The sequence below is a fragment of the Crotalus tigris genome, unplaced genomic scaffold, assembly GCF_016545835.1.
Source record: "Crotalus tigris isolate CLP2741 ecotype Arizona unplaced genomic scaffold, ASM1654583v1 scf7180000017536.10889498, whole genome shotgun sequence".
Taxonomy (NCBI): domain Eukaryota; kingdom Metazoa; phylum Chordata; class Lepidosauria; order Squamata; family Viperidae; genus Crotalus; species Crotalus tigris.
The window spans coordinates 2,054,462-2,070,189 of record NW_024096460.1 but is presented as its reverse complement, the minus strand read 5'-3'; the positions used below and the strand labels follow the sequence as shown (position 1 = coordinate 2,070,189).

General features: G+C 37.1%; 1 long non-coding RNA gene across 1 annotated transcript in view; it reads left to right on the top strand.

Moving 5' to 3' along the window:
• The window catches only part of LOC120312734, a 42,118-nt gene extending 32,687 nt beyond the window's left edge, over nucleotides 1–9,431 (top strand). Inside the window, exon 3 of the long non-coding RNA XR_005557992.1 lies at nucleotides 9,176–9,431. This is a non-coding gene — a long non-coding RNA (uncharacterized LOC120312734). The remainder of the gene's footprint in view (nucleotides 1–9,175) is intronic.
• The last annotated feature ends 6,297 nt before the right edge of the window (nucleotides 9,432–15,728 follow it).

The window sequence follows — 15,728 nt, the reverse complement described above, 5'->3', positions numbered from 1 at the left end:
CTCCTAGCTAGTAACCACATCAATGTTCAAGTGAGTATGGATTTGGTACTGCCCCAGCATTATGGTTAAAAAAGTGTCCACAAATATTTTCAAGATGTCTGAATCAAATTGGTAACTAAAGGAAAACATACCCATGTGCTTAGAAGGAAATACAAAGGCATTTTCTAAATGGCACAAACTTATGATTATTAAAATATAGAGGCTGTATCCAGGAGGCAACTTTTTTCAGGGGAAATATCAACTGTCTTGGACACGACTGTCTTGGACAGATGAGATGTGCATTGCTGTAATCAGTTTGAGAGGGCAGGGCTAGTTTATAAAATGGACTCCTCTGTTTGAATAGCTGTTCAGCCTAAATCCATTTAAATATAAAGAAAAATAAGAAAGGAGAATCAAAGGAAGTTGTGCATCAATGATCAGGTTTAGGACTGTGTAAGTAATTTGGATATAGTCTCAAGGGCTGTATTTAGAGGACAGCAGTTCTTTCTAAGTGATATGAATAATGGAATATTCTTCTTTCGTCCTCACCACCTCCCCTTCACCAGAGCTCAATACTCAGGAATAGATGTCAAGAGCCCAAGATACTTTCAGAAGTGTTCATAGTAAACATCAAGCTACATTTTTGTTAGTTGAACTGAGTGATGTGTGTGCTTGCTCTGGTCAGGACATAGAGATTGACTGGGAGTGGGCTAAGAATAAACTAAATTGAAAATTGCACTAATTTTACAATGGGAACATCTTTAGTACCTTCCTCCGAATTTATTCCATTTGCCTGAATTGTTCTTACAGTGTAATACCCAGAACTAGATACAATTCAAAGGATGGGTTTTGATTGACACATAGTAATATGGAGCTATTATTTCCAATGATTTGACCATGATGCTTCTGTAGATGGAGCCTAAAATTGCATTTTCTTTTGGTTTTTCAATCATATTACATTGCTAAATCAAACTCAGTAAGATTACTTTGGGGTTTTAAGGCAAAGAAATACTTTGAAACATGACTGGCTTTAGGATAAGGTTGAGTAGTCATTAGCTAGGGTGTCAAAACGTAAGGGGCACTAATTCTGCTTCTCCTTCCAAATCATTCTAAAAATGCAAATCTTGATGGACATGGTGCCATCATTAAATGTAGCCTAGAGCAATGGTCCCCAGCCCCCGGTCAGTGGACCAGTACCAGGCATGCAGCAACCAGTCTACACAGACAAGTAAAGCCCCATCTGTGGGATGCAGGCAGCATACAAAAGCACATACCCTCTGGTCCACGGAAAAAACCTCTCTCCACAGAACCGATCCTTGGTGCCCAAAAGGTTGGGGACCTCTAGCCTGGGGGATCTATCTACTCTTGAGCTGGCCCTGCTTTGGAGAATGGAGGGATGTGAGAGTAGTATCCCTCTGCAACTCAGTTTTGTCTTTTTCTGGGATCATGCGATCCTTGCAGAGGACAGTTGCACAGTGCTAGGAAAAAAATCATTTACTTAACGGAATTGCTGACCCTGCTGCAGTGATGCAGTGGTTAGAATGAAGTATTGCAGGCTAACTCTGCATTTCCATTGTCAGGAATTTGATCCTGATCAGTTCAAGATCGATTCAGCCTTCCATTCTTCCAAGGTCGATAAAACGAGAACCGAGATTGTTGGGGGCAATATGCTGACTGTGTAAACTGCTTAGAGAGGGCTGTAAAGCACTTTCAAGTATAGGTATATACGTCTAAGTCTATCTATCTCTATCTTTATTATCTATCTATCTATTTATCTATCTATCTATCTATCTATCTATCTATCTATCTATCTATCTATCTATCTATCTATTTATCTTCCTACCTACCTACCTACCTACCTACCTACCTACCTACCTACCTACCTACCTATCTCTTTTATTATTTTAATGTTTTTAATATTGTAGGCCACCAAGAATCACTTTGAAATGAGAAGGGCAGCAAATAAATTTAATAAAATAAAATAAAATGTCATAATCAAATCATTCTGGGTGCTACATAACAAAGTTAAGAACAATGCGTACAAATTAATATGAATATTAAAAACTTTTAGATTATAAAAGCACAATTAGATTGTATTAGATTTGATTCCCCCAATATTTCTGCCATGTCTACTTCTTCCTTCCAATTGGTTAGTATGAAGTTGAGAATGGCAGTTTTTCTTTGCCTCACTTTATTTTTCCAGGGCAAAGTTTGTTAGTAAGGTGATTCATAAACTTTTCCTGAAGGACCAAGCACAGAAGAATTTGTCTTTTAACAGATACTGGAGTAAATTAAGATATTCCATCTCTATTGCTGCATGTTTTTGTGAAAATTCTGCAATTTGCTTTGAGAAAATACAGTACCTACATTTTTTCCTTGGCTAAGCAGCCAATAGTAGACTCTGTACCTGTATCACTTTTATTTGTTACTTATTTTAATAAGTATTAAAGTATTAAAGATGTTCTTTAAGACGTCACCAAGTTAATCCACTTGGATTTTTGAATGAGGAAAGTACTTGAAACACATAATGGGACTCTTACTATTATTTTCATTCCTTTGGAACAAATTGTATTTTTCAGTTCTATACTCCAGGCATGGGAATCATTCTAAGAGATCTCCATTATATGCATTATATCATATTTGCCATCCTATATTTGGAGTTCACATTCATCTTGTTTATTACCTACTGGCTGAGCATTAGTGTATAGAAAATAAACACCAAGAACTTTATGATCCAGTGGTTTTTCTGATTTAAGAAACCCCATTACATTCATAGGTCACCGAGGGACATTATATAGAGAGTCCAGAAATGTAGCTATGAAGTCATATATTGATAATTCTTGGAATTTGTTCAAATTTCTAATCTAAGCCCTTGGCAGACTGAATGCTTTTTGAATTTTTAAGACTTATTGGCATGTACTTGTTTTAGTTACTTGCAGTAGTGAGTCACAAACTATGACACATCTTTTTCTTCCTGCAGGGTGCAGTTGCATCTTTTCTGCCCTACAAGGCTCTGTTTCTTGTTCCATAGTATTTGTTTTTCTGAAAACTCAATACCTGTTTCTTTTGGGAAGGCCTAAAAACCAGTGGCTTTTAATGCTGTAGAATATCTTCTACATCTCTTGTTTTTGTTTCTCTCTCTCTCACATACTAGTCTTGTTTCTTTCTTTCTTTTCCTTCTTGAGAGTTGCCTTCTCTATCTATTTCTGTGGTAGTATGTTCTTTGCTGCAAATGTGTGCAAAATTGTTTTTAGGCAGAAATATGGAATTGCTGCAAGCCATGTAGGTCACAACTGTAGATTAATAATGCCTTCTCATCTTCACTTTTGTTTCTTATGGGAGTGCTACCAATAGAAAAGCTTGTATTTCCTCTTGTTCCTTTCCTTGATTGTTAGGGTACACAGTGATCTTTATCAAACTGTGTAACTTCTCAGCCGTCTATTTTATTTGTACTCTGCAAAAGATAATCTTCACTACTCTGAGTATGTATTAGAAGTGGGAATCTATTCCAATTCCTTATGTAAAAGAACCTTCAAAACGCTATCAGAAAGAATAATTGCATAGCAATCTTCAAAAGATTTTTGTATCAGTTAGCAATATCAGGTGCTGGAGTAGCATCTCTAAATATTTATGGAACTAAGTGTCATGGTTCTGACAGAGACAAATAAAGCAGAACTCCGAGGCTTAGAAATTCCTCAAAGAACATGTTTATTAGTTACAAAGTATCAGCACGATCAAAAGTGAAACCAAGTCTGAATTTCCAACTAAATATACCCAGTTACAAAGTATAATATCCCACCCATAAAACTATGCCATCAACTATATCCCCCAATATATTCATTTGGCGGCCTTTCTTATACAACGCCCAGTCCTTGATTGCGGGAGCAGTAGATGACCTTGGTTCCCATGAAACAAAAGATTATTTTAACTAGTGAAGCACCTGGACAACCCCTCTCCCTCCGTTCTATGTGGCAACCTAGAATGAGGAGAAAAATGGCTGCAGCCAGGTTCATTGTAGAGTTGACACTAAGTCTCTAACTTATTTCTGCACACATAAATTTGTCTGGGGTATATTTTTATTATGCTCACTTAATATCTCCCTTAGGGTAAATTGAAATGAAGTTGATTTTTCTTCTTTCTTGTAAATTTGGATGTTCTTGAATGTAAAAATGTGGATGAGCTGCCCTTATTTTCACCTGCTTGGTGTAATATTAAAGAAGGAAGATACATGAATAAGATCTTTTTCAGCAAGGTTCACACAAACATAAAGTTTGGTCCCGAGGAAACTCTTCTTCTGAAGCTATTACTTCACATTTGAGTGGAGATACCTTCATCAGCACCACTTTTCTAGAGTAGATTCACTTAAATCTTATATGCTCAAATAGTGCATGGCATTATAATGCACATACGGTACAAACTTGAGAGGAAGGAAACCATCACCACCACCACCGGTCATGAATAAAAGTGAAATTCTCTTTCTGTACCTTTTGTGATGCTGGTAATTCTCTCTGAGTTAGAGACAAAGGGGCGGGGATAGATTGCTGGATTAAATGTAAAGAAGCATTTAGAATATGTTGAATTTAACCTTTCAATTTACAGTAACTATTTATGCTGAGGACATCTACGGCAAATTTATTATATTATGAGTTATTTCAAATAGGACAAGGGTCTCCTTCAGATATTCTGAGCCTAATATCTTTCAGGTATTTTCATACTCCAGTATCTAACCAGTATTCTGATTAACTGGCCTGCAAGAACCAGCCTAGTTCTCTGTTTCCAGACATAGTTTCAGTGGTGGGATTCAGCCGGTTTGCACCAGTTCAGCAGAATCGGTAGCTAATTTTTTGTTGCCCAGGCCCAGAACGGACTTCCAGAAGTGACATCCACACAGAGAACTGGTTGTTCAAATATTTGAATCCCACCACTGCATAGTTTGGCTTATTGGGTTTCTTTTCACAGTCAGTGGTCTTGGTCTGCTTCCTTTCATATCATCCTGCTGTCTTCCTAAGAGTTGGTGAAAAGGTGTTTTTTTTCAGATTCTAGTGTTGTAATGACAGAAGCAGGATGGGCTACTACAAGCAAAACAATCTGATTGGTGCTCAGATTCACAGTATTGAATTCCTTTAGCTGCTCTCTTGTTGCTTGCTGCTCATTTCCTGTTCTGGTAATTTTGTCTTTCAGGCTAGATTATCATCAAACCTTGTATTTATTATTTTAATTATTGTAATCTAGTCTCAGTAATAACATTTCAATGGATTCCAATCCACATTTGCCCATATTTATATTTATCTGTTCATTTGCGCATATTTGCACACATTGGATCCCCTCTCCCTCTTTTAACTATGGCACTCCATTAATAAATTGTCTGTTGAGCAGATTACAGCCTCTTTGTCAATAAATTACTGGAATATTGGAATAAATCATTTTAATGTACAGCTTTCCACAGAAGCATGGCTCAGTTTGTGAGCATTTTTGTCCTTTGTGCTGTTTCTTTCAACCGGCAGTCTGTCACAGCCAGGTGCAAAACATTAATGGAATTGCTAGGAAAAGGTCCCCCCCCCTCCTTTTATCCACACTCAGGCAGTGAATTAAAGGTAATCTATTTCAAGCATCAATAAATCTTGGTCAAAGTGAGCTGCCAGCAGTTACTAGTACACAATGTGAATGCCTGCCATTCATAAGTTATTTAATGTGTAATCTTCTTTTTATAAGTTATTTAATGTGTAATCTTCTTTTTATACATTGCCTTTGAATAAAATAATGGTTTTGTTGCCAGGCTTAACTGATTATTTTGCTTTGAATGTTATGCTTTATTCAGCTGAATAATACTTCTGGAGGGATGTCCAAATTAGAGTTCACCTTGAAGACCATTTGGAGATTTAGTATGCATAATGATTAAATTCACACATCATGCCAAGCCAGATTGTAGTTTGATTTTGGTTTATGGTTTTGTGTTATTATGATAATAAATAAGCATATGTGAACATAGTCATTTGCCATTTATTTAGTGAATCATACTTTGGTATAAATGGGTGAAACCAGAAAATGTGTTTTGTCTTTCTTTGTTTCATTCAACCTTTTCCAACTTGGTGCCTTTCATAGGCATTGGAAAGCAATTTCTATTATCCCCAGCCAGAGAGTTTCTTCTTGAATTCCAATGTAATTTCTGAAGGGGGTTTTGGTCACATTTTTGGTAAAAAAAATCACTCTTATAGTGCATAGAGAAAAATTCTCAGTTGCATTAGGAAATTTTTTATTCCTGAATATTTTCCAAAGCTGGCTTTAAGCCTCTTTTAAAGGTAATGAGGTTTTTTTTTAAGGGGGGGGGGGCAGATAAAATATATAAGTAAAGGGGAAAAAATGGAGCCATTTCAACATTATATGGCAGATTCCTTTGTTTATCTAAGTAAGCCCACTGAGAAAACATGAGGAGATCTGTGCTTATGGTTATGCCTGAAGTAGCTTTGGCTATTTGGAAAGACATTGGAAAGACATACTATTTAGAGATCTCCTTTCATATACAGTATATCAAATGTTACTTAGAATCACTAGTGAATGTCTAAAAGGCACAGTTCATCTACTGGTAAAACATGAATGCATATGACAAATTATTTCATATTTTCAACCTTCTGATTAAATCCCTAAACTGGTGGAAACATTTATTAAAAATTATAACTATATTTCAAAGTCACCAAAAAAATTAGAAATCAAAATATTTTGCTTTTAACTTAAACCACTATATGTATGCATGCTTGCATGCACACGCACACAAACACACATATGTAAGGGGGAAAAAAACTAAAATGCAAATATATATGTTAAATAATGTCCATTTTCTAATACATTAATATTTTGGAAAATATCCTAAATAAGCAATTCCATGGAATTGATCCATACTGCATAAAAATCTTGTTCTTTGCCATTTCTTCTTTTTTTAAAAAAACAAATTTTATTAGTTTTTTTAACTCTTACAACAAAATGCTCGGGACACACCATGGTGCTGGGGTGGTCAAATATCCAACAATAAATCCATATAAAATAACCCAAGTAAATACATTAAATATTCCCTCTCTATTTCCCTCAGATAATATAATATATTTAAAACAATCCATTTCTACGTTAAATTCTATAAATCCTAATCCTGTTTTTAAACTTTATTAATTTACAATTACCATAATCCACTTTAACCTTAAATAAACATATTATCACTTCAGATATCCCTTCCAGATATATTCTAGTTCTTAAGCTCCTAAATCCTTAATTTTATCACAAATCTCTCTTATTTCTTCTTCCACTACTCAATATTTATCCTAATTGAAATAAAATATAACTCTACCCTATACATATACCATCCATCAATCAGTCTATCTCTATAACAAAACAAAATAATACCAAACCTTAAACCATTTCAGTCCATTAGGCAAAATTCAAATCTCGTCCAAATAGTTATCATATCTAGAAACACCCATATTATTACACAAAGCATCATCTTACTAAATTAACGTACTCAATTAATTATTAAATCAATTCAAATCACTATAAAACCTCTTCCATTTTCATTCATTCCATTTCAAAATAGTTTTCATACAAATAAACCTATTATTCCAAAAATTACATCCTTAATCTATTTAACATATATCTTCTAGTAATTACCAATTTTTCTCTCGCTTCTAACTCTAAGTCTTAAATCTTAAATCAATCCATATTTCTACAGTGCCTTTTAATCCATTACATATAGTTTTAAATTTCTCTTTTCAGTCTTATTCTGGCTTTCTTTTTGTGCCAGACTGGTTTCTATAACTAAGCTTCTATCTCCGCAAGTAAATCTCCCTTTGTGGCTTGTAATATCATTTGAGTCAATAGAAAACACCCCGTCCTCTGTAATGGGCATGTGGCTCTTTTGTCATTAAACCCTCGTTGCTTCAAAAGTTCCAGTCTCAATCTTTGGTTCTTCTGATCCTCGAGAATATGGATGGAGTGCTTATAAGGTAAAATAGATTCCTCTTTAGTCTTCTCTTTAGTCTTCTTCTGGTATATTTTGATTTATAGCATAGTCAGATGAGGTCTGGAGATCAGTTTGGAGAATTTGGAGTAAGGCTTCTGGCTCTTATTTCTGTAATAATCTCTTTCATTTTAGTGCATACTTCTTCAGTAGCTTCATAAATTTTTTCCACTATAAATTTACAGTTTAGTTGTAAATAAGGTTTCTCCATTTTAGTAATAATTGAAGAGAGTCCCTTTTATCGTTTAGTGGAGGCTATATATAAACAATATTACCCCAACAATTTCCCACAGCTGGATCAGCTTATCTTTTCTCTTTAAGAATAGTTTAAAGGTCAAGCCCACCTCATCTCCAAAGAAAAACAGATAATTGCAATATTAACTTTTTACCACAAGATATCCTCAGTAGGTTACAAAATCTTTCCCAGACACGATTTTTTTCCTTTTCTCTGTCTTTTAAAGGAAAAGGTGGAAAAAAAATATTCTTCCAGTTTAAAGTGATAGTAAAGCTCTAAAAAAAAATTTTTTTGTACCCCAAAGTAAATGAAAGTAAAATATAGTCATTGAAATTACTTGTTGTGTCTTTTTATTCAGGCGCCTTTCTCCCCATGCATACAAACGCCGCTCTTTCAAGGCAGGGAATTAATTCCAACAGAGCTTTTATAGAGATGTGTTCATGCTATGTAGAAACCATTTTACAAGAAGGGCCAGTGTCAACTAAAAGTCACAGATGTTGTAAGATAGCACCCGTGCAGAAAGGTGTGGTAAGACAACCGTTTGTGTGAACTTCTCCTTTTTACTTATGTAGCTGCAAGATATAAACTTCTCTGTTTTAGTGTGTCAAAGGTAGAGAAGAGCCACCCTATGGCTAAGGCGTGGGTGGTTAATGCTATAAGAATTACTCCCTGAGAATAGCTCAGGGTTCAGAATCTGTCATGTTAATGCTCTGAACCATTGTGTACAAATAAAAAACCTGTTTTCTCCAGTCCTTCGTGGTCTTGTCTTCTGATGTAAGTATTGTGGTTTTCCACTACAATATGAGATATGGATATGGGACAAGAAGTCAAGGAGAGGAGGGAAATACATATGCCAACATGACATTGTCAAGCATATATTGCCATTTTGAAGTTGCTGAAATTATTACTATAGACCCACAGAGTACAACAGTAATGTGAATACCATGTTATTTCAACAGGAATCTTAAGGAGAAGGTTCAACGCTGTTAACATAGGATGTTCTTGCTTTGACAACAGATGAAAATGCAGCTGTTTCTCTATAACTCAGCCATGGGAACCCAAGGACATTGGGCCCAGAACTGATAGCGTTTTGACAGGCTGGAGATATGGGGAGGAAGCCTGCGCTTCAAGCCAATTGGGGAATGTGATTTATGACTGTTTATTGGAGGTGGGAATTGTACTTTGTTATTTTGTATCCAGGGGAGGAAAATTTAGTTTTGGGGTTCAACTATGTAGTGCCAATACTTTGTTTCCTGAATAAAAGATTCTTTAAGGTAAACAATGCCTCAAAGTTCTTTTGAAGGGTTTCATCTGTCGGAACCATGACACCATCGTTTTCACACATGAAGTTAATACAAAATTATGAAACAAATCACCAATCATCACAACAAATGGATACTACCATTTTTAGTATATGTGTGTGTGTATATATGTGTGTGTAAGTTCATACATACATTTGGTGCCTTTGATTCCTGGTGACTTGGGCAATTGAAAAATACATGATAGATTTTTGATATTTTGCAAAGTGTATGATAGTCTGTGTTTTACTCATTGTTACAGCATTGTAATAAATTTACTTTGTGAAATCAGCCTGAGTAAGATTCACAGTGTACATGTTTGTTCTAATGCAGACATGTCAAACACAAGGCCCGGGGGCTGGATGCAGTTTCATGTGGCCCGCGAAGCCATCCTGGAAACAGTGAGGGAACGGTCCCCGCTGCCTTGGCCCTGGCCCAGGCCGGCTGGGAGCCAATGTACAATTTTGTGGTGGCCATCTTGACATTTGCTCCAGTGGACCATGCCTTGGCACTTGTCCCGGTCCCACCCCATTCTGCCAGAGACCCTCAGATCTGTCCCACTCCTGCCCAGGCCCCCATAGGTACCCTTGATGCGAAGAATGTAGAGCTGGCCATGCCCACCCAGTAGGCCACACCCACTCCATCCACACCCACACAGTAGGCCGCACCCACTCCATCCACACCTACCCAGTAGGCCGCACCCACCCTGGCCACATCCACCTGCCCCCCCCAAGGGCAACCGCAATGCTGATGAGGCCCTCAATGAAATTGAGTTTGACACCCCTGTTCTAATGTATCTGCAAGCCTGTAAAGAAGAAGTTTCCTTCACTTTATGCTAGGATTCCTCAAAAATCTTGAATGAAGTAAATTTGCATAAAGTGAGATATTGAACCCATGGGGGAAAAAAAGGGTTGTGTGGAGTCTGTAGTCAAATTTGATAACTCAAATGACAAATATGCTTTTTTTTTTTTTTGCTCATAAGAGATTCACCCAGGTTAAAAGTTTGACCTAGAGCTAAGGATCCTTCACTAGCTTTGGTGTGATTCCAATTTTCTTTCTAACTTAGAGAGATGCTTTTCAAAAAGTATTGGATAAAGAAATTGGACAAGAAGTCTTTTAGACTTTATAGTAACAGTTGTAGCTAATTCAAGTACATAAGTACTATAAGTGGGAGACACAACACATAGCATACCAACATACCACAAAGTAAATCATGAGGGCAAAAAGGGATGCTGGCAGAAAAATGTTCAAGCATTTTTTGGGGGGAAAATATAATTGATACATCAAATTGAACAATTTAACATAAATTGAATTTGCCTAAAGCAAGGGAAATCTATATAACAGGCAAACTTTTATTTGATATTTTTTTCCTACATCTGATCTTATTTACCTATTCAAGATTAAAAATGGGTAACTTTCTTATGTGCCGTGGTGAGCCTTGCTGGCTTTTGTTAGCTAGCAAGACAGTTTTGTAAGCGGAATCACCACTAGATGCTAGATCCGAGTTGGTGTAATCTCTTTGAACAAAGGAGATTGTTGAGATTATCCATGTGACTCCAAACAGTTGCTCCTCAGAGGTAGACCACAGTTTTTTGATCGGCATATGATGGGAGTGACAGAGTTGGGATTTAAACCAAGCCAACCTGCAAAACAGTCTTTATGGACACTATGCTCGATCAAGCTTTATATCTTAATCACTTTTTTGAATTATTTTCTTTATTATTTGCATATTGTAGACCTTTTTGACTGGCAAGGTTCTATTGTTTTCATTGGATGAGTTTTCCTCTCCTTAAAAGTAAATTTTAAAGTTCCAAAAATATGAGGTTTTTTTAACTATGTAGCAAAAGAGTGCTTAGTACAGCGGTTCTCAACCTGTGGGTCGCGACCCCATTTGGGGTCGAACGACCATTTCATGGGGGTCGCCAAACAACGCAGTCCGCCATTTTTTCCCCCTTTTCCTTAGCTGTGCTACTCCCTTTTATCCTATTGGCTTTTGAAAGCCAATAGAATAGACTTTCTTGAATAGAGTCTAATTCTGTTGGCTTTCAAAAGCCAATAAAAATTGTCCAGGCTGTCTCTGCCCTACTGAGCCCGCCAAACGCCCCAGTCTGCAAACGGTGTTGCAAGTTGTCTGCAGCGAAGGCAAGCTGTCTGGAAGTTTCCACCCCTCCCTGCTGAGCAACTACTAAAAATGTAAGTAAAAGAGGGCCAGGGGTGGGAGATGGGAGGCCGGCGGGTGCAGGGAGGGTTGCTGGCGCACGTGGGGCCCGGCGGGTGCCTTACCTCCCTTGGGCTGGGCCAGCTGGTGGCCCAGCCGGTGGTCGCCCTGCGCTGTCGCTGCCCCTTGCCAGCTACGCCTCAGCCGGCGCAGGGGGTGGCACCATGCTTGCGCGGCTCTCCCGGGCAGGGAAAGTCCTTGACTTACGACCGGTTGGGTAGTCCTCGACTTACGACCGGTTGGGTAGTCCTCGACTTACAACAGGTTGGGGTCACGGCATTAAAAAGGTTGAGAACCACGACTTAGTATATAAATTTTGGAAAATTAATAACAATTTAAGAGGCCAGAGGGATTTGGAATTATAGCTTCAAATTTTTAGAAGATACCTTCTCACCAGAAAATGGAAATTATTTTCATTTTTTTTTATGATAAGGAGACCGTGAAAGCTGCACACTAGAACCAGAGAATAAAGAAAATGGAGCAGAAAGTGCAAAGCTTGAATACCTTTTGGCTCAGTTTTTGGACAGAATGGATCAGATGCTTGGTAAAATTGACAGCATATCTTTTTATGAAGTTGTAAAACAAGAATGAACTGCAATGGATATTGATGTAACTAATTTGAAGGCTCACTTAAAAGTAACACAAATGTATCTGATGGATGGCTTATTCTAGATACTACATAAACAGACATTAAATTGGAAATTGATTTGGCCGTTTTCCAGATCATAAAAGAGCTCTGCAAGATTTGGAAGGACTTTTTTTAGAAGTTACAAACAAAAGGATAATGTTTACTAATGTATGCAAGAGAAATCTGTTAAAGTTCTGAAGGATTTTTATTTTGAAACACAGATGAGTGGCAATCTACCTCTAGGACTTTTTTTGAAGGGGTCAAAGAATATCTTTAAAAAAATCAGAGAAGATTTATGAGATTGGCTTATTTAACCAAGGTTAAAAGAAGAAAATAATTATATTTGGTTGACCTTATTGAACTTTTGTTGATAAAGATTGACTGGCATAGCATTTTGAGAGATAAGCTATGGGGACAAGAGAGATAATGCTTTATTTAGAGTTGGTAATTAGTTGTTAAGATTGTTTTTACCTGCTGGAGTGAAGAGAGAAATTACTTCTTTTTTCTTTCTTTTCCTTTTTCATCTTTTTTGGTTGTGTAATTTTTTTGTAGTTTATATTGACTTTCATTCTTTATATAATTCTTAATATTATTATTTTTAAATGTTTAAGAATAATGATTAATTTTTATGTTATAATAATCAGAGGTGCAGATGTCCTATAGGATAATATTAGCATGGATCTGGTATGGCTATGTGTAACTATATGTATATTTTGCTTTTAAGGTAGATAGATGGGCAGCCATAGTTTTGGAATAAATTGTTTTGCTATTCTGTGTTAATCAGGGATAGCAGTTCAGTGTTTTTTTCTCGCTTTTCCAGTGACTGTGGAAGAGGAATTCTCATTATGCTGATTATTCTGGTCTTGAGACTGATTTTAGTAATTTGGGACTCAAAATGTGACATTTCCATGCCAAATGAAGCTTTCACAGGTGAGCTGGTAGACCTATACCATATTGATAAATAACAATAAAAGTCTCATTTGTGCTACTTCTGGCAGAGCCTAAGCTGCATTCATGAGGTAACTCCTTAAGTAACTAAAAAGGGGTTGTTGGTTTTTGTTTTTTTTTTTGCATTACCTCAGTAGAACAGGACAAGAATTGGTTGTCCAGTTTTGCTAATGTGTGAAATGAAATAAGAGGACGTAACTTTCTTCAAACCCATCTCCTGAAGAACTGCAGACCCATGTTGCAGTTCAGTGCCCCATGCTGGTTATCAGGATAAATGCTTCTTCCATTTGTCACATTTTTGTAGTAAAATCTCAGCAGATGTAAATGACACTGGTGGTTACCATGGGAACAGGAGGTACTGTAGCAGAGACACACATAGCTGTTTCATTTGAATGCAGACCTTAAAGTGAAAAGTGGTGATGAAATTATAGTGATGTTGGATAGACATAAGACTTCAAAATGCTGACAATACCATGAATAAGAAGCATGTGTAAAGATTCATACATATGTTCATGCACCATTGGCAGCAAACGAATGCATATATATGAGATTTTCTAAACTGGAAGCTGTGTGTTTTATAGGATTGTCACACTGCTGAGAGAAAAACACAAGCCATTATCTTACTGCATATGTTCTCATTAAAGTTACATTTTATGTGCATGTAAAATGACTTCTTGCTACTCTAAATGGATAAATGGCCATCAAATCAAGTCATGCTGTTCGAGCAGGTTTGCTGCTTAGGGGTTGCCAAAAGCAGCAGATTGCTTTGCTGGAAAAAGGACATTGCAGTGACCAGACCACTAATCTGATCCAGCAATGTAATTCTTCATTATGGACTGTCTCCTATATCTTTGCACTTAAAAAGTCTTTTCTTTGTTGGTGTTATGAATCAGTCAGACTTCTTATCAGGAAACATTACTAAATGATTTGGGGGAAGGCAGCAGCTCAGCCTGGCCTACATCTGAGCCAGTGGAAGAATTTGGAACTTGAAGGTCCCTGCGTGTGGGACATTCACCAAAATCTCTGTTGTCATTGTTGAGCAGTATTTGTGAGAATACTGGAATGCTGTCCTTATCTGAAAACAGCTGGCATGGAGGGGTAAGCCAAAGAAATCCCTAGTGTATATATAGTGAAATGGTAAATTATTCCTCAGCAGAAGCATTTCAGATGTCTTCTTGTGTCTCTAATGCAGGGATGGGTAACTATGGCAACTTAATAATCTGTGGACTTCAACTTCCAGAATTCCTGATCCAGCATGGCTGGCTCAGGAATTCTGGGAATTGAAGTCCACCAGTCCAGTGGTGGGATTCAGCTGGTTTGCACCAGTATGACAGAACCAGTAGCTAATTTTTTGTTGCCCAGGCCCAGAACGGACTTCACATATTTGAATCCTACCAGTGCACCAGTCATAAAGTTGCCATAGTTGCCCACCTCTGCTCTTTATGTGTCTTATGCCTTGAACTAGATCAGTGGTGGGATTCAAATATGTGAACAACCAGTTCTCTGTGTGGATGACGCTTCTGGAAGTCCATTCTGGGCCTGGGCAACAAAAAATTAGCTACTGGTTCTGCTGAAGTGATGCAAACTGACTGAATCCCACCACTGAACTAGATATGAGGAAATACAAAGCATTGTCTAGCTGTTAATTTGTACATATTCACTGAACCTTGTCTTTTTGCCCAATGGCCTTGTCTCCGGCCAGATAAATAAAGTCTTTCTAAATAGGTCTCCTTGTAAGCAAATTACAGACATATGGTCTTTCTGCACAAGAGGTACAAAAAAGGAGCTATTATGGATTGTCAGTAATTAGATAGCATATTATGGATGTGACGTGCCAAATTGATCTGGACTGAGCTCCTAAATTACCAGTGGGTCACTATATAAAGCATTGTCTAAAACTGCCTCCTACTTTACACAATTGGTTTATTTTAAGGCATAGAAGGGTAGCTCTACCACAGCAGATAATGTGGTGAAATTCTGTGTAGTGGCATGTAAGGTAAGAAAAATGTTGGCTCCTAAAAAATGTTAGCAATAGCTGCTTTTCTTCTTGGGTTGTCCTTTTTTTGTTTTTTAACACCACCCTTTCCATGTAATAGAATTGTTTTGCAACAATGTTTTGTTGTTTTGTTGTTTATTTCTTTCCCTTTTGTGGTTGGTACTTTGCATATTCACCTGTTTTTATGTACTGATATTTTCCTGTTTTATGCCATGATCTGGTATGTTTTAGAAAGGGAATTTTACAGTGACTTTATTTTTACCCGTACTTTATGCACTTTATCTTGACTTAAAAGTTTGGCTTGCATATTATATATTTTATAGTTTTGATCCCTTTTATTATTCCAGCTTTTGGTACCTGCTGTGGTGGTCCTCACTATACTGCTATGGTGGTCCTCACTATACTGTTTTTTCTAATCGTTTCT